The sequence below is a fragment of the Acromyrmex echinatior genome, chromosome 1 (assembly GCF_024713525.1).
Source record: "Acromyrmex echinatior isolate Ae372 chromosome 1, ASM2471352v2, whole genome shotgun sequence".
In the NCBI taxonomy this organism is placed as follows: domain Eukaryota; kingdom Metazoa; phylum Arthropoda; class Insecta; order Hymenoptera; family Formicidae; genus Acromyrmex; species Acromyrmex echinatior.
Window position 1 is genome coordinate 23985778 of NC_141852.1, and position 19449 is coordinate 24005226.

The window sequence follows — 19449 nt, forward strand, 5'->3', positions numbered from 1 at the left end:
ATAAGGGAAATTTTACACAGCGCTCAGACCAGCTCAGTAATAGAACAATCTATGAAATTTTTATATTTTTAGTAAGTAATCGTTAGGAAGTTCAGTCTTACATGCTATAAAAGCTAAATTAAAATGAGCTTTTAAAAATTTTATCAGTTTATATATCAGTTTGGATCCCCTGGTAATTAATATATTGTAACAGAAAGCATGATAAATGATTTCAATTTTTAAGTAATTTTGTATTTTTTTTTGCATTATTAAATATTTTATTTAAGAAGACATCATACAATTTAACTACATACTCTACATCATTTTAAAATTGGATTTGATAATTGAGTTTGAGTGTGTTTATTCTTTCTTTTCTTTTAAGTCCTAATTTCTTTAAGTCATTATTCGTTTAAAAAAGTCTAAATAAAAATTTCATCATTGAAAGTGTGAAATACATGAAAATTTTGTGTTATATTAATTAAGATTTGTCTATTTTCTTATACGTAAAATGAATCAATAGCAATATTGTAATATTAATTATCAATATTGATACTTTTTTAGAGTTAAAAAAATGTATCATTTCATTATTACTAAAAAAAAAAATTATTGATAAAGATACGTTCATTTGAATATTCTTATAGCGAATTACAAGCACATTTCTTTCCTGTGGGAATGATATAATGAAAAGGCGCATCTGAATGTACTCGGACTATATATTCCTAAAGTTTAATTTAAGTTGGATGATGTAGCTCGTATATCGTATAAATTTCGATTTACATATTCTACTCGTAAGTTCCAAGAAGGTAGATGACTTAACTAACGTAGAGTTTACTAATGGCTTCTGGGAAGCTAGACAATATTATCGAAAATAACAATACAAGTTACAATACAATTGTCAAATTGCATAAGTACAAAATGTATCATTGACTCTTAAATTCCGTTTTATGTAATCAAAAAATAGAACGCAACGTAAGAATCTGCTCGAGCATCTCTAGTGGAAGAATACATCTGTTCGTCGTCTCTTCTTTCCTCAAAAAGTTACTTTTCTGATACTTACAACGTCTCGTTTGCGACTCTTTAAATGTAGAGGAAGTGGGATTCCTTTCAAGATCCTCTATTTGAATGGGCAGTGCTTTCGAAAATTTAGGAAATCTGAGATAAAGTAAGAGATAAAGTAAAATCTTCGGATAAAGTAAACTCAAATGTGGATGACATATTGCTTTAATACTGTAAGTACAAAATGTATTCATATAGGAAAGATATCTATTGAAAAACTTTATTTTTATAAAATAAACATTAATTATTAATTTATTAATAAATAATAAGATAGACTTTACACTTTTTAAAATTACTTTACCTAAAAAGATATTATTACGTAATAAAATATATTATTTTAAAAATAAGCGAAAATGGGCGATTATATTATTTTGACGTACAAAAAATATTCGAACAGTCAGGAAATCTAGCTTCTAAAATCATAAAATATAAAATATACAATTATTAATTTATTAATTTATTTTCTATAAATAAGATCTTTTTTATAAAAATTCTTCTTGTACGAGTACTTTTTGCATTTATTGAATTAAATAACACCCTCTATTGGGATGCGATGTTCATACGGTGAATTATGTATTCGATAATTATCCGATTGCTTTGTTTTTCATATTCATCAGATGAATTCGTATCTGCGACACACACATATCCCGCGGAGCTAATAACAGCTCGGACTCTTAACAATGTCGAGTCGGCGGAGAATGGCTTTTACCCATTCGCTCCTAATCTCGCAATGTGGAGTGTTTCATTATACTTAGCTGGTTCACACAGTTTGGCAACTTTAGCAAATATCCTCCGGGTGTTTCCGCACATTATTACGATACTGAATATGGTTAAGTTAAGGTGTAATTAACTCCACGCTCTCCGTAGACGCACATGTATGTCTATCTTGTTCTCCGACCGTAATTAATTTTCATAATAAATAGGCCAATGCAGTGATGCAAGAATACAAGTAGCACTGTATTCCGAAAAACGCGAGCTGTCAATTTATTTAACATAGCGATGAACGGTTTGGCATAATAGTGCCCGTTCAACGCCGACCAAAAATATTGGACGTATATACTGTCCTATATATCACTGTATAAAGGAGATAAATATTTGTCTTCCGGAACACTTCCGCGTTTGCCCGACGAAGAAATCATCCGATTTCCCAGTTTCTCGATATATTCGAAATCGTTCTCTGAACCGATCGTTTAATATTCCACGCGTCTGACGGAACTTGTTCAAATAATCTGCATGTAATATTGCATGAAGCTTTGTTTATTATGTTGCTATTACAATTTTCTTTAAGGATCAGAAATGTTGCTTTATAAAAATAACGCGTTATCGTTATTATTACTTTTTTGTTGTTATTTCTTTTATTACTTTTTTTGTAACTATAAAGTAAGACAATAGATTTTAAAATTACATTATTTAATTGTTATAATATTAAATTTAATAATCAATAATATTAATAGGAATATATATTTTATGTGACATTAAAGCAACATATTAGTCTTAGGATCTACTAAAGTATCTTGTTATTAGTTTTAATTTCTTTAAGAATTGCAACATTTTAGCTTATTGTTATAATAGTACAGTATGATGGTTTATAGTCTATGCATGAATAGAAAAAAATTGTAAAGAATAAGATTGTAAAACCTGAAATTACTCCAAATTATTATATGTTTATAAATTAGGAAAATATTTCAAAAAATAATATTTTATAATTATAAAACAAGGTAAACAGAAAACGCTCTTTCTATAATATGTCAAAGTTACCGTATATTTTGATGTTAAACATTTTGCAAAGTCACTCTATGAATATATTAATTCATATATCAAATTTTGGAATATTATGAATAATGCTCATAATTTTCTTTTGTATGTAGGAGATTGTCATCGCATTTCGTCTGTGCGAAGTGAGGGGATATTCCGTTTAAAATTCAAGACAGGGATCGCGAATGCACCGTCAACTTCGTAAATCGAGAGACACCATGTGTGTTCATATGTTATTCCATCTGTCGACAAGACTAATCAAAGCGTTTCTGAAAGAAATCCATCGCGACAGTGCGGGAAAGGGAGTTAGCGTTCGCGTGCCTAAACACAAGGGCCAGAATTCGCCTCGCCGTCCGTTCCATCGTGGCGTCGTCGCATTTCGTGTACACGTCGCTCGAACCTAATACTGCAGATGCACTCAGTTAGTCCAGCACATTTGATTCATACTCTTGGCACACATAATCCCGAGCTTTTCGTACGGCAAAGTACGGTCTGCCACTTTAAGCTTACTGATTCGACTACCAACTAATCCATGCGCTTCGTTTCTCCCCGAATCACGCCAGTGCCATCGCGCGATAAATATTTTGTAAGATGCCATATACATCGTGCTCGGAGTCTTTAACAGAAAATTCCAGCATTCCGACGAACTGACTCCAAGTAGCTACAAGGTAAAGTAAGAGTCTTTACCGTACTTTAAACGGCTTGTGAGACGCGCAATTTTCCCGATGCACCCCCGAGACGTAGACGGGGATGAATTGAGAGCGAGAAGAATACACTATCGATTTTTATAGATACTTTATTGCGAATATAATATTGTAAAATATTTTTACAGGAGGTAAAGAAAAAACATAAAAACGTTTAAACATAAATGTCTGTAATAGATTGGACAGGAATAATGTGAAAAATATTATAAGCACGATAACATTGTATGTCAATTGTTGGATTTTAAATACCGTAAAATGGGATAACTTTAGTTCAGTTGAGATAACTTTAACTCAAATTAAAAAAAAATATATCTAGATAATACATATGTCCAAAATCAAGACAAAAATGTCTTTAACTCTTAATAAGAATACATATTTTTTTATTTATGACTAAGGAAACATATATGGTATACATATGATTACGGCATACGATTACGGCAAGTACAAACGTTCCTATATGTTTTGCGTACAATAATAGGAATAAGGAATTAGAAATAAAGAATAAACGATTTTAACTTATTAGAAATCGGAATACACGGTTTCTGAAAGGTTGAAATCATTTATTCTTTATTCCTAATTTCTTATTCCTTTTATTGTGCATAGGGCCGTAGACAGGAGAGACTTGGGTGCTTTTCATTTGATGATACAAGTCGACAAAAATCGATATAAGCATCGTTCTTTCTTAATATTATGTTTCTAATGTGTATGTTATGTAGTGTTTGTATGTCGTAATCATATTGAACTCTTGAATCTATAAAAATTATAAAAAAAAAATTTTTTTTAAGTTCAATTATTTATTCTTAATAAAATAAAGTTTGAAAAATATGTCAAAATATATCAGCGAAAAATTTTTGCCTTGATTTCAAAGTTTATAATTAATTTAATAATTCAAAATCATTTTATGAATCACTAATGTCACTACAATTAGAGAATGTTGAATATAAATTACTAGAAATAATGTTTTCGAAATTTTTATCCAAACATTCATTGAAATCATGTTATAAAAATGCAAATGGGAAAAAAAATGTTACGTTAGAGAAATATATAGATTAGTGAGACCCTACAATAATAATTTTAACAACGACAACAATAAATACTAGGTGCACAAATTCATTACTAATAGAATTATAAGTAAAGTTTGTTTTTGTATTAAACTGACTGAATTAAATGAATTATTCTATAATAAAAGATTTTTACACCTTTATGACTGATAATTGATTAAATGTTCAGAATTTGATGAGTGTGTTACACAAACTTAGGTAACTGTATGCGTAGTTAATGGTTACATAGCGAATATACGGATTTTTGTGGTGTATGTGAACTAGGGCGTCTAGTTTATATACTTTTGTCATTAGTTGTTGCTTTTCTATTTGTTACTAAATACAAAAAGATTTTGTTTTGCTTTGACTATACTTTTATTCGCTTTCGAGCCTCCAACCCATGCTGGGTCTATTTCATAGACCCTGTAAAGAGTGTGTATTCCATTCATCGACATCCCTTTTTAAAATTTGTATCGTTGTTCAAGCGATACGCACACCCGCTGGATGACGAAAATTCGCTACCACCTCGCCGCCCGACCATGTCTACCACGTATTTCTCCCTATTGTTCTTAATTTACGAGTCTCACGGCTATTCTTCTTTCGGTCGCTAATTAACGGGTCGGCCCGACTGGATTCGAGGTTGTAACTCAGGAAAATTTACCAGTCGCGAGATAACGGCACTTTTCCACTGCATCGTGCACGAACAAAGGGCGTCGGAAACGAGCATTCTCGCGAATGCTATGATAAAGAAATCTCAATTATAGTAGAGGACATGGTGACTACTGATATATTTCATTTGATATATTGTACATTGCTTTTCATCTGATATATTGTACATTGCATTTAAACGTTGCTTTGAAATTTTGCGTTGCGCTATAAAAATTTGTCTCATTTTTTAAATTATTATTTTAGATTAAATAACGAAGAAATGCAAAAAATACACAGTGTAGATAAACAGAGAACTTTTCTCGCATATAAATTATAATATTCTAGGCCACCAAGTATATAGAAAACTGTGTTTACACACACGGATTGATATCTACAATACATGCTGAGTCATACTATCACCTAACATAAAAACAGTCAATCGATTCACTTGCGTATACAGCATTCACCATATTAGACAAAGAACACAGATTTTATTCACTAAAAGATAGAATTTATTCACTAAAAAGCCTTACAACAGATATGACAGAAAAAAAATATATATATATATAAAATAACTACAGCAAACATGTATAAATCATGCAACAAATTTCAACACACAAGTATCGCACGACAAAAGAATTTTCTCTATTCTCCTATCTGTATATGATAGGAACAAATCGGTGGCATCTTAACAACATCCAAATTGTTTTAAGCCTTCAAAACAATTAGAACAAATTTTTACAAACCTTAACAAACAAAAAACTCTACTTAGCTCGGCAGAAGTGTATAAAATATTCTTTTATTCTTGAGGAAAAGTGTACATGAGAACAAGGAAAATAGTCAATTATTTACACATGAAAGAATATTAACATAACATTAGGTTAAATTATACCACACAGTCAGTTTTATTGGAATATAACATTGAGATAAGACACCAAATTGTTTGATAAAACCATATATAGCCACTACTATTTTATATTTTCTAAGGAAATATAGAGAGGTCCTAGAAATACAGAAACATTCCGATAATCTAAACAGAAACAATAGCCATACCATAAGTGACATATGAAAAATTATTCTCCTGGTTTTCGAAAATTAATCGACTAAAAGTAATCACTCTCGTCATACTCGCAATGACTCTTTCCTTCAAATATGATCATTGTCCTTTTTCCTTTCTCCACTTTTCGTCTTCTTCTTAATGGTAAAAAAGGTAATATCCTCCAGAAAAGCGGTTCAGTATCAGATTGCTTTTGATGAAAACTGCAGAACGTTAACAATGATGTATCAAATACCAAGGCCTGCTAACTTTTTCCAAATTTGTAATTTTAATACTTTTTATAGTTAAGAAAAAAATGATTCGTTTTTACAAAAATAATATCGCTGATTCATTATCCTTTTTAATGTTCCTGATATTAAAAGTAATACATATATATATATATATATATATATATATATATATAAAACCCAATAATACAAAATATTAAATACCCTCCTACAAGAGAAATATATTTTGAATTGCAAATATAACATAAAGAATATAATTAAGTCTAATTGGGTCTAATAAATTCACCATTATTTCTGGATGATTAAGATTTGCCATTTTCTTGAATATTATTATAAAAGTTAATCAAATATAAATTAAATTAAATCAAAGGACTCTTTTACATCAAATAATATTCAAAATCTTTCAAAATGGATATTAAGAGTCAAAAGCACACAAAGTTTAATTCGCGACTGTCTTGTTGGAATATGAGAGATGCTCATAAGAAGTCTATATTATAATATAATTATTTTAACTGAGGACAGTTTGAAATTGAAGTTGAAAGAAACTTCAATAAAATACAATAACTGTATTTATATTTACGCACCTTTATCTGCTTTTAACTCTTAAATTTTTCCCATTTTGTAAGATTTTGAGTATTAATCAAATATGTACAAAAGAACAGTTTTTCTGAAAAAAATTTAATTAAATATATTTACCTAAAAATTTAATTAAATATATAGATATGGAAATAATTTTGTTGAACTACCAAATAATTATATAGGACGTTAAAACTGACTACTTACTAGAATGTTAAAATTTTTTGCAGAATTATTTATCATATTTGAGTTTTCTACATAATTATTTTGTGTTATTTTGTATAGTGTCCAACAGAATTATTTTCAGATCTATATCTAACTAAATTTCTAAATACTTCAGCAAAATCTTTTTGTATATACTCGAAACTTAAAAGAGGAATATAAATGATTGATCTGCAAAAGATTTACATTCAAATATTCAATGATTGTCTACAACGCGTTTACTTTCCGATGCAAATATTCCTGTGTACAGTCATGTACACATCGTATTTTTCTCATCATAATAAAGTGTGCTGCGTTTTCGTATATGACGCGTAGCAGAAAGTAAGATGACAATGTTTATGCAGCGTTATAAATGGCGTACAATGTGACAGCGCATTTAGTCCCGGTGTGAAGCAGGTGCGAAAAAAAAACATTTGCTCCTAAAATGGTACGTGTTGCAATTTGTAATTACGTTCAGTTGAGCGCATTACGCCAAGCTGTGAATTGTGATGAAAAGCGCAATACGTCATGCGACTCGGCAGTACGTTCCACTTTTGCTGATTAAACATTCCGTTGCGAAATGTGAAATAATTAAAAGTTTGTTGTTTAATCTCGCGCGATTTCTCGAAACTCTCGCAAAATCCATCCCGAATTTTGCATATCGAGCATACGTCGACCATCGTTCGCATTTGTTACTGGCACAAACGTTCGAATGCACGTAATGTTCCCGATAAAATTATAATAGTTAATCGGAAAAAATAGTTATTAAAATCATAGTTATTAAAATCTGTTATTAAAATCATTATAACTTGTAGACAACGTCGTCACAATATTTTTAAAATTACGTGTAAGTTTAATATATATTCGTGATTTAATTTGAAAAAAATAATCCGACAAGATCAGGAGCGGTATTATTTTTATGTAATGTTCATTGTGAAACATTTACAGCATGAGATACGTTCTGTATGTAGAACTATGTAAATATTTCGTGCAATTCACTTCATTACAATACAACTTTTATCGAAGTAAAAACATCGCGCTGATGTATGCGACAGTGAGAACGACCGTCTTAATTCTTACAAAAACTAATTGGATTAACGGTTAGAATCATTTCCTGTGCACAGCCCTTCTTTTTCACAGTTTCTGTCTCTCTTCTCTCTCTCTCTCTCTCTCTCTCTCTCTCTCTCTCTCTCTCTCTCTCTCTCTCTCGTTGTTTAAAAGTGTAATGCGTAAGGCAACGGCATAACTAAGTGACCCAAGCGAAGATAGAAAATGTAGATAAATTTTCGTCTGATCTTAATAAAATGATCAATTTAATTACATTGTTTAATTGAGAATTAATAAATTTTTTGATAATGATGATGAGAAAGAGAGAGAGAGAGAGAGAGAGAGAGAGAGAGAAGGAAAAGAAGAAAAAGAGAGAACAATCCAAAATCATCAACGTTTATTTCGAATAAATACGAGGTACATTCCCGTCCAATGCCCGAATATTTATAACTACAGCGTATCCAACTACAAACCGACTGGCTGGATCCACAGCAACGACTCCACGAAGAATATTTTAATGGAACGATCGTCTTAATGCCCTTTACTCCCTTTTAAAACGCGTACAATTAAAGCTTGCTAATTGCATTCTTCCACCGTGCAAGATATCTTCTACCAGTAAATTGGTTCTTATTTTACGAGATACGAGGATGATACCGCGTGTATAATATATTCACTAGGCACTACTCTTCTCATAATTAACGCGATACAATGAATAGAACAAAACGGCGAAGAAATTAATTGTAGAAATTGTAAATGTAAAACGGTATTTCTTTTAATTAAAAAAATATCGTTTCGAATTTATTGAAGAAATTATAAAACATTGCAGTATAATATACGCTGCATTTTTAAAAAGTTTCAACATATAGTGCTTTACAAATATATAAAATTATTTATAATTTCTTTATCATATTTCTTAATTTTGTGGGCCGTAAAATTTTTTGTATAATTTTAAATATTTAATATAGAATATTTTTTTAAAATACAATGGTAATTATTATAAGAAATCATTTATTTTCTTTGTAAAGATTATAAGTCTATCGGCGCGAAAGATCGAGTGATTAAAATAATTACCTTTATGCAGTCTGTAATTAATGCTATTGTCGTATAAATTGATTTCATTAGAATCTACTTCGGTGCTTGGCTAGCGCCTCCATTGATGTATGAAAATGGAAATCAGGATCATCATAATGTTGAATTTGTCTCATTGCTTCTAGCAATGTTATCGAAGGATAATGTCTGCTAAACTCGTTTTTCTGAGAAAAATAAAGACAGTAAATAATATATGAAAACGAAAATGCAGCTTTTAAGTCAATAAATATTCGTCAAATATTATTCGCGATAAGAGATAATAATAATTAGATATACAGTCTACGATCATATCTCTTATTATAATCAGCAGTGATTGTTAAATTTTCAAAAAATAAATTGCATGCATTGTTCATATTGGTTGCACGGTTGGGTGATTTGATTTAAAATTATAGCGTTTATTAGTTTAGTAGAAACGTTGCTATCTCATATTAGGCGCCTATCTTATAATAGGAGGCTTTATATAAGACTGTATATAAAATATGGTAAACCATAGATTGCGGTTGTAAATTCCTGTGTCAAATGATAAGGTGCAAATAAAAAAGAGATGCGGAATAAATAATACTATTATGAGAAATTGTTAAATTCTTAATTGATTAAGAATTAAGTAAGTAAATCTCTACTTCTAAAAGTACATAGTTCTCTTAAAAATATTACCTCATTAGTTAAAATATTTTACATCTATTTACATTAGGAATCTATAGGTACATATATCAATTGTTGAATAAACATAAACTATAACACCGGTATAGTATATATTAACATAATATATTAACATATATTAACATAAACTATATAACCGGTATATATAAATCAATGTGCAATTGCAAAAATTTAAATGTTCTAAACATTAATAATTCACAGAATATTGTTTGATTAAGAGATTGATCCTTCTCAAAATAGTTTAATTCTTGTCATGCAAACGTTTTTGTATCCATTTAGTGTCAGGAGTCATTAATGTTTTTTTAATTATTAAGTAATAACGGATTAAGTAGTTCAACAAATATCAAAAAATTTATGTTACTTTCCTTAACTATTCAAAATGAAAGGTTTGTACATTATTTAAATTTGTTTGTTTAAATATTTTATTACGGGCGCGACCTTATTTTTAAAGTATTTATAATTGTCTGGCCAAAATTATCTCTATTTATACAGTAGAGAAAAATCACCCATACTGACATAGATCTTTTAAAACGACACCTTCTTATTTCTTATAAACTAACTATTGCACTTTATTAATACTTTATTAATCATTATCTGTTTAGCTAATTGAAGAAGTACAAACTCGTAATTCGTATATTTGTGGTTTCTATACCAAATCAGGAAAAAGAATTCTATGAATGCGAAAATAAAATTCTTATGATTTTCTTTTGCAAATTGCGTAGTTTAAATAATAGTGACTATATTATTAATAATATTACGTTATTTTAAATACTTGTAGTTTCCTAAATCAGTTTTATTATTTTTTCTGATAGTTTTTTCATAATACGATTTTAAATTAAAAATCGGGGTGCAATATAAATCGCCACTGTCTGTAAAACAGACCATGAGTTAACTTAACCTTCATAATGTTGCTTTATCGTGTCAAATAGCTTTATTGGAGCTGGAGGCAATCGTGCACATATGGAAAAACTTTTGAAAAATTATCGCGTTACATATTTGCATTTTGCAGAACATCATAAAATAAATATGCATATAATTCAATAAAAATATTTTATAATGAAGTGAAAAGATTCTGGAAAATCTTATATACATTCATTTGTAGGTACTTGATACAGATAATTCCTGTAAAAGAAAAAAAATAGGAATACGTAGCATTACTGCCAACTGTGTCAGTTTTGAAGTCTATTTTGTTCATTTTTGCTTATCTTATACGAAGAAATTAATTATTGCAAAATTGCAAATAATATTATAGAAACTGCTTATATTTCTGATAGAAAATATTTTTTAATTTGTACTTATGTTTTTAAAATTTTATTTTTATCTTTTGTTTAAGAAATATTGTCTAAAAACAAAATGGTATGTCGATATCGATGATTTTCCTCTAAGAATTAATACCACAATCAGTCGATATCAAGAATAAAGATAAATATATATATATATATATATATATATATTATATATACATACACATATAATGATAAGTTATTAGGTGTTGGAATTAATTCGTAGCGTTTTACAAGTGATGGGAAGTACTTTCATTAATGTATTTTTTAATGCTCATGTGAAATAAATAACATTCTTTCATTAAAAAACGCTACGAATTAATTCCAACACCTAATATATTATATACTTTTTAATAATTTAATATTACCGGATTAAATGAAACAAGTATTTAACATCATTTCCTTAATTAAAATTAATGCGTTTTATTTCAATTACATTATATATACAAGCGTCAATTATATTATATTAAATGTAAAACAAGTTTTTATGCTTGTGTATCTAATAACATCTTCTTAATTAAAATGAATCCATTTTGCGTCAATTATACAATATTACAATATATTCACATATATCAATTTTCAAATATACAAATATACAATGTATCTAAAACAAAGATTGAAAGAAGATGTATCTAAAAAAGAAAATTTATTTATAATCTTTTAATAATTACATTATAACTAAAAAATGAAAATATTTAAAAATTATTTTCAAAAATTATATAATGATTTAATTTTAAATAAATATTATATGCAGATTTATAAATACACATAATCCCGATTCTAATATTAGAGTAGTAATACATGAATTATTCAAATAATTTAGACACATGAATTTCACAACAATTATGTGAAATAATTTCATTAAAGGTAATAATATTGAAAATTTCCGTAATAAATAATAAATAAAGAACAAACGGGGAATTGGGAATTGGTACAGTGATCGGTGCGTAATTCGCTTTAAAAAAAGCTTTACATAAAAGAATTGTACACGTTTCGACTAGCCTTCTAGTCTTCTTCAGCAAAAACATACGATGAGTCGTAATCCATGAAATTGCAGACGTAAACTTACGATGGTAACAAAAATTGGCATAATTTGATTGCTTTTTTTATCTACTTTTTTATCATTACTGTACGGTTTTTTTCATTGAATTATAACAATTTAAAGTGAATAGTGCATTTCCAAGTGTTTTTCGTTTAAAAATCTGTGTCTATCCTCGCGACAGTATCCTGTCACAATAATTTAAACTACTTACACTTTTGTAAGGTGTTTTCTTGGCATTTAAAAAATGAAAATACTTTTGATGTAAAGCTTTTATTTCTCTAAATTTACTAGGCGTAATAGTTGCGAATGCACACCATATATTTGTCATTTGACAATGATATCATGATAATATGTGACAACAATTTCGTGACCACTTCACAATAGTTAAAATTTTTAACGTCACGAAATTGTAACGTATCGTCGCGAATTTATTCGAATGATGAATGTACAGTGCAATGTATATTGCATACATTTGCAACAATTATGTATATAGTAAATTTAGAGAAATCAAATTTTTCGGAAGCCATTTTTTTGAAATATCGAGAAGACATATCTTAAATTAGTGCCGTTTGTATTGAAATTAACGCAGAGATACAAGGTTTGAAGTATTTGAAAATTGAGATTTCAAGTATTTAAACGCTTTTTTAAACATTGCTCTGTGATTATTTTTTCAAAGATATGTTTTTTTAAATTTAGTTATTTTTAGCACTAACTTTAAACGATGATTTAATTTTGTTAAGCAGTATATCTTTAAACGTACTGTGTGCCAAATAAAGCGTTGTATAAATTTCTCAATTACCACACAGTCATACAAATAGTTTTCTTAATTGTCCGTTTCGCATTGGATTAATTACAATGTTGAGCAAAACTTAGTAACGCGAATCCTCCATCGAGAAATGCAGTAACTTTAACAAATTGCATGTGCCAGTAAAGGAAAGGGTGAAACTTGTGAACGAAGTACTTCTGCGTTATAAAGAAGTATTGAGGATTTAATATTCCATGCCTGTGCTGTTGGGAAAAACTTGGCAGCCGCAATAGTAACGGTGACTGCATTAGAAAAAGTAGCTCCAGGCTAGTGGACGATAAATTATATTGTACTGTTGATGCGTATGCCGTGGTTCTTTAATAGCTAGTTAATAAGTTTTCCAGTTCGGAACAAAGTAAGTTTGTTAAAAAATCGAGTTTTTGCTGCGCTTCTCCATCTATTCTCTCAACTGTGAATAGTTCATCTATTCACGGACTTTTTTCAAATCTAAGTGCTTTCTATTTTAATGTATATATACCTATTAAATTTTTGATCAGTATACTTATTTTTATTGTGTCAACATTTTTTTAATGTTTAAAACATTTTTCAGTATGTTTTAAAATTTCTGTAAGTGTCTTAATTTTTTATTAGTAATAATAAATCTTAAATCATTAATTATTATGATTACTAATAATGATAATGAGAAAGTGAAATGAAACTGAATTCTTCCAAAATTACATTCTCAATCAAGCTTACTAAATATTACTTTTTTTATTTTTATTATAATTGTAACATTGTATATATATACTTATATAAGATATATATTACTTATAATCAAGATAATCAAGATACTTATAATCAAGATAATCCTCTCTTCCTCGGAACTACGGGAACGGAACTATATTTTCCCATGCTAACCAATTCGTTATATTGATTCATGATTCGATTTTGACCGAGCAAGATATTTCGACTTCGTTTCCTTCTACATTCGCCTTGAGTTTACTCCTGACGAGAGATCGTTCGTTCAATTCTCTTGGCGCTGCACTGTACTGAATATCTAAGCAACAATCTCAAGGTATACGAGGTTTATGTATACTTTATGACTTCATCGACAATCGTGCTGATGTCGGTGATGAAAGTACCCGCTGTGTCAGCGATAATGATATTTTGGTGATAACCTGATAACACGCTTTCTTCAATAATAGTGTTTCATAATAGCGTACATTTTGTGCTTAATATGACTTTTACATAAAAAGGATTAAAAAATAAATTTTTATAGAAAAGAAAATAATAATATCATTTGCATCATATTAATATTATTTAATACATAGTGACATAAATCTGGACTTGATGAATCTAAACTTTAAAAATTACTTTAAAAATATTTATTCATTTATATTTAAATAAGAGAGTATACTGTTATAATAACAACATTATATAATTATAGTAAAATTATATTTTATTATTATATAAAGTTGCATATAAAAAGCAGATATTTTAGTGCATAGTTTGCTATAAAATTCGAAGAATGTCATTCATTGTGCATATCACATTTGTTGCGTATCTGCAGCTGTCATGTGACATATAGATTGACATCAATGTCATATGAGCGCTCGAAATAAAACATGGGTTTTTCCAAAAATTGATAATTTATTGATAGCATTTATCCCTGATATAGATTGGTTTTTTATAAAAATTGATTGATGTTCATTATTCGCACACGCGCGGAAAGCAAATTGCATTACCGAAACATGAAAACTTTATAGGACATTTATTCAACATTACCATATATATTAAAAATATAATGTCATTCTTTCTCTCTCTGTCTCACTCTCCCTCTTCAAAAGTTTAAAATAAAACACATTATATATTTACTTCGGTACGTATCAGAATATAAATTAAAAATGTAATTCATTAAAAAGGGATCGACACGCGTAGTTACTGAGAGGAAAATGCCGTGTGTTTTACGTACTGAAACGAGAGAAGTTCTCGAATTTATACGTTATACATCGCATTCATTATTCGTTGTATTAATCAGGTCGCAAACGTGAACGCGATACGTAGAATCCAACCGGACATGAAACCTGGAATTCACGCAGACCATCTCCCATGTTTCCGTGGTTTCGCCTTCCGCTTCCCGCAGCCACACATATATACACCTTCAACATGTCATGAGGAAGTAGTGTTGCTGTGTGCGGCGAACATACGCCGCGGAAGGCGGGATCGTCCCGCGTTGTAACAGATGGAGAGGAACTAGACGTTCTCGGGAGAATGATCACGTATCCTAGCGAAGGGACGATATATAAACTGCATGTTTGACGTGGTGCCGCTAAAAAATGTTGCATAAGAAAATGAAGTTTTCAGTCGTGCGAATCCAAGACCCAAATAGAGATTCTCTCGCACAGAGTTTGGACTTAAGATAGCAATCTATAATTGATCAAAAATTTTTGTTAATATAATAAATTAATTATAAACATTCCATTTATTAAAATTTCATTTTTATCTTTATTTAATTTACGTTAATATTATTAAATAATGTAATTTCTCTGTAGTATATAATAACTTCCGTACATCTGTAAAAATACACTTACCGCATTTACGTTACAATATCATACAGAGCGAAATAACACATGTCTTTCTTTCTCACGATTTTGTCGGAAAATGTCTGACACTTTGTTATGATCAGACTTTGATTAGAAGGTCTATAGGTCTGAAGTCGAGGCGACCGTAAAAATTAAGAAAAAGGTCGAGAGAGAACATGTCACACATATACGGCGCTTGCGACGGTGCGTGTGCACATTGCGAATCGCGTCGACAGACGGAGACACTCTTTATTTGATGAAACAACTTCGTTCGCACACCGCACTGGCGCAAATTAAATGGCAATCTTCTAATGCAGCGATTGCAGCGAGGAAAAATGAGAAATCTGCGAAGTGACGTAGAAATACGCTATAGCAATCATAAGTTGAAAAAATTGTCTAGACGTGATCGGACGCGACTGGTTTAGTTATTTACCATAAATTTTCGGCCATAAATATTTCTGTTTTAATTAAGTGGCCACTCTTTATCTTTATCTCTCATAATCATTATTGCGAAAAAACAAAAATAAGAAATCTGTAAAATGTAAAGTATGATAAATGAAGTATAAACAATTATATTATATTTTATACTTATATGAAATAAGAAGATATATAAACTCTGGACGCTGGAAAAGTTAAAAATAGAATTTTTCTTCGCGATATACATACATCTGCAAATATTAATGGAAATGGAGGTTTTTCATAACAATAACATTTGCAAAAGTACGTTATAAGCTGTATTCTTCGATACACAATATTGCTGAAAAGTAGTCGCGGTTTCAATTATCTCTCGGATAACGAGAAGTGGTCTTAAAAAGAAACACAACCGCGGAGTCTTCCATCAAATCGCACGGCGAAACTCCGGAAGTTGTCCGCCCGGGCGTGCCGGATACGCGCAGAAGAGGCGCGCTCGTCCCATTACATCCCCCTACAGATATTGCCGCGTGGAACGAAGATAAAACACTCGCATTATCTCGAGGAGGAGGACAAACTTTAATGCGAATTTTTGCTTCCGCTCCGACGAGAGACGCTACTGGATACAGTTGCGAGTCTTCCGTGACGATCTCGTAGCGATGGCGGCGACGGTTGTGTAAGACGTAGAGCCCGTGATACGTAAGTAACTCGGTTATGAGCCATCCATTACCTTGCTCAACTCCAGCGGCGATCCTCTTCCACCTCCGTTGGTTGGCCCAGGCTCCGTCTTACCCCGCCGACCGCCTCGTCGGGTAATTCCGTCGTGCAGCTCTCCTAAGTGCACCACCGCGAAAGTCCCGCGTACGCTGTTTACAGAGTTACCCCCGGGGCAGTGTCAAAGCATCGGGTTCCCCGCGCACCACGACGACTCCCTTGTCCAGTGGATAGTGTCAGAAACAAGCAGCCGTGTCGCTGGAGAATGCGCGACCGACTTGCACCCGCCCGACTGCTGTCACTCCGTTACGCGTATATATGTACAAGTAGAACGAGTCAACGTCGCGCCCGTCGCGCTTTCCCGAGAAAATTTCGTTCCTGAAAAATATCAGAAAACTTCTTTCGTTCTGATTAAATATTTTTGCCATCTGTTTTTACCCGTTATGATGCGTCTCTATTCTTAGTGCATGATAAAATATGGATGCGCTTGTGATTAGTGTAGAATCACATTAGGACAGTTGGACCAGTTTTTTAATCTTATTATTGTTCACATAAATATTATTATTAGCCGAGAGTCAAAAGTCATGATCGTTTCAATTGAAAGTTAGTGTTATGTTCTCATCTATTAATAATTTAATATTACAGAGATTTATTTCGTTTTTCTCTCTTAGATTGGAAATGATTTCTTCATTTATGATTATGCATAAAGATCCATAAAGATAATCTTCAAAATTAGTCAAATAATTGTTCATAGTGAGACAGTTCTTCGTCATTTCAAAAAATATTTGAATAATGATTTGAGTTCGACTAAATGCCTATCTTTTTCTCTCGAAGTTTCTTCTCTTATAGCTCTTTTTAATTCTTTTTTTTCACTCTTTTTATCTCTTATACTATCTTTTTTACACTTTATACATATATTGTAGGTATATCGTTACAAATTGCTATTGTCCAAAGCATTTGTAAGCGATACAAACAAACATTTAGCAGGATGTGTAGCTGCTTGAAGTTTCTCTTTACGAGGTATGTTATATGCACGCAATGTAAACAAAGGATTAAACGCAAACATTTAGAGTTAAACACGCCGGTTGAATAGAGACGCTGAGGCGTCTATTATTGCTACAGAGCCGATTGTTCGCGTCACAGAGTCACTCAAACGGAGAATTGATTGTAATTATAATGGATATTATAACAATAAATGTAAAGCCAAAGACGCAAATGCTAATGCACTATTTATCTCAAAGTTATTGTGCAGAATTACAACAACCGATTGTTATCCCAGCATTGTAATGCATTTGTAATGATTTCCAAACTAATAATTAATTAGTTAACAGTTACAGTTAATTATTAACTCAGCTTAATCCGGAAATAATCATCTAGAGTGATTTTTATATGATTTTTATATTTTTATATTTTTATATAGCAGCAAGAAAATGAGGCTCAGTCATAGCAGTTTTCTTTACTAATCAGGAATCTGTAACCATTTTTTAATATTCTTATTACTTTTATAAAGAAATTATTAAGTAAATCTCCATATACATAATATAATCTCAAATACATGGAAAAACGTTTTGCTGAAGTATTTCAAAATTTCGCTAGATACAAATCTGAAAATAATTTTGATGCTCAAACTTGATTGATAGAATGTCAAATTTTTTCACAATATTGTCATCATGCTTGAAATTTCTATATAATTATTCTGATGACCCAACAAAATTATTTTTAAATCTATATTTAATTTGTATCTAAATTTTTAAATATTTCAACAAAATTGTTCTTTCCGTATAATGAATTGTAGAATGATAATATTAATAATATAAATACACAGTACAATATGTAATTAACAATAGTGACTTTTAATTAAAATATACAAAACGTCTGCAAAAAAATGAGGTGATTGTTTCCGAATTAAATTAATAGTCATAATTTATATCAGGAATTTTATACATCGTTGGCTCAGTAAGTAATAAAATATATTGTCAAAAAGGTTTGTTTAATTTAATGAGTAAACTTTTAACATAACGTAAAAAAAAATGACGGACGTTTATTGACATTTATTATTAATGAATGTATAAATTCAATCACTTTTCTCTCAATTTTTTAATTGCGAGTAAGTTCTTCCAAGTTCAGAATAGAAAGAATCTTCTGGTCGCAAAGGTTAGATTATCTACAAACTCTTCGTAATTACTCTACGAAAATGTTTGCCTCTCCGTCCGCGTTATTTTAAAGTTCCTGCGAATCTGGGGAAACGAGATACTTGTTTGACAACGTGACTTAGATTAATCGAGTGATAGTAAAATTCGTGCTCAATGTGGAATTGCACATAGAATCCTCTTATTATATTGATATAGTAATTTTGGGACGGATGCTACCTCGATAACGTTCCCATCATTTTTTTTCTGTCGCGACTTTTATCTTGAAATTATACAGATGCATTCTCAATGATTCGGAGATCGCATATTTTCCCTATTTTCTTCCTCTACGAACTATTGTAATGAAGATAGATCTAATTTAAGTAAACAATAATACTATGAGAAATGCATATGGAACAAAAATTTGACTTGTAATGTGGGCCGATATTACATTTGCGCAACGATGATAAAAATGTTAAGTCAGCATGATATTTTTTAATAATG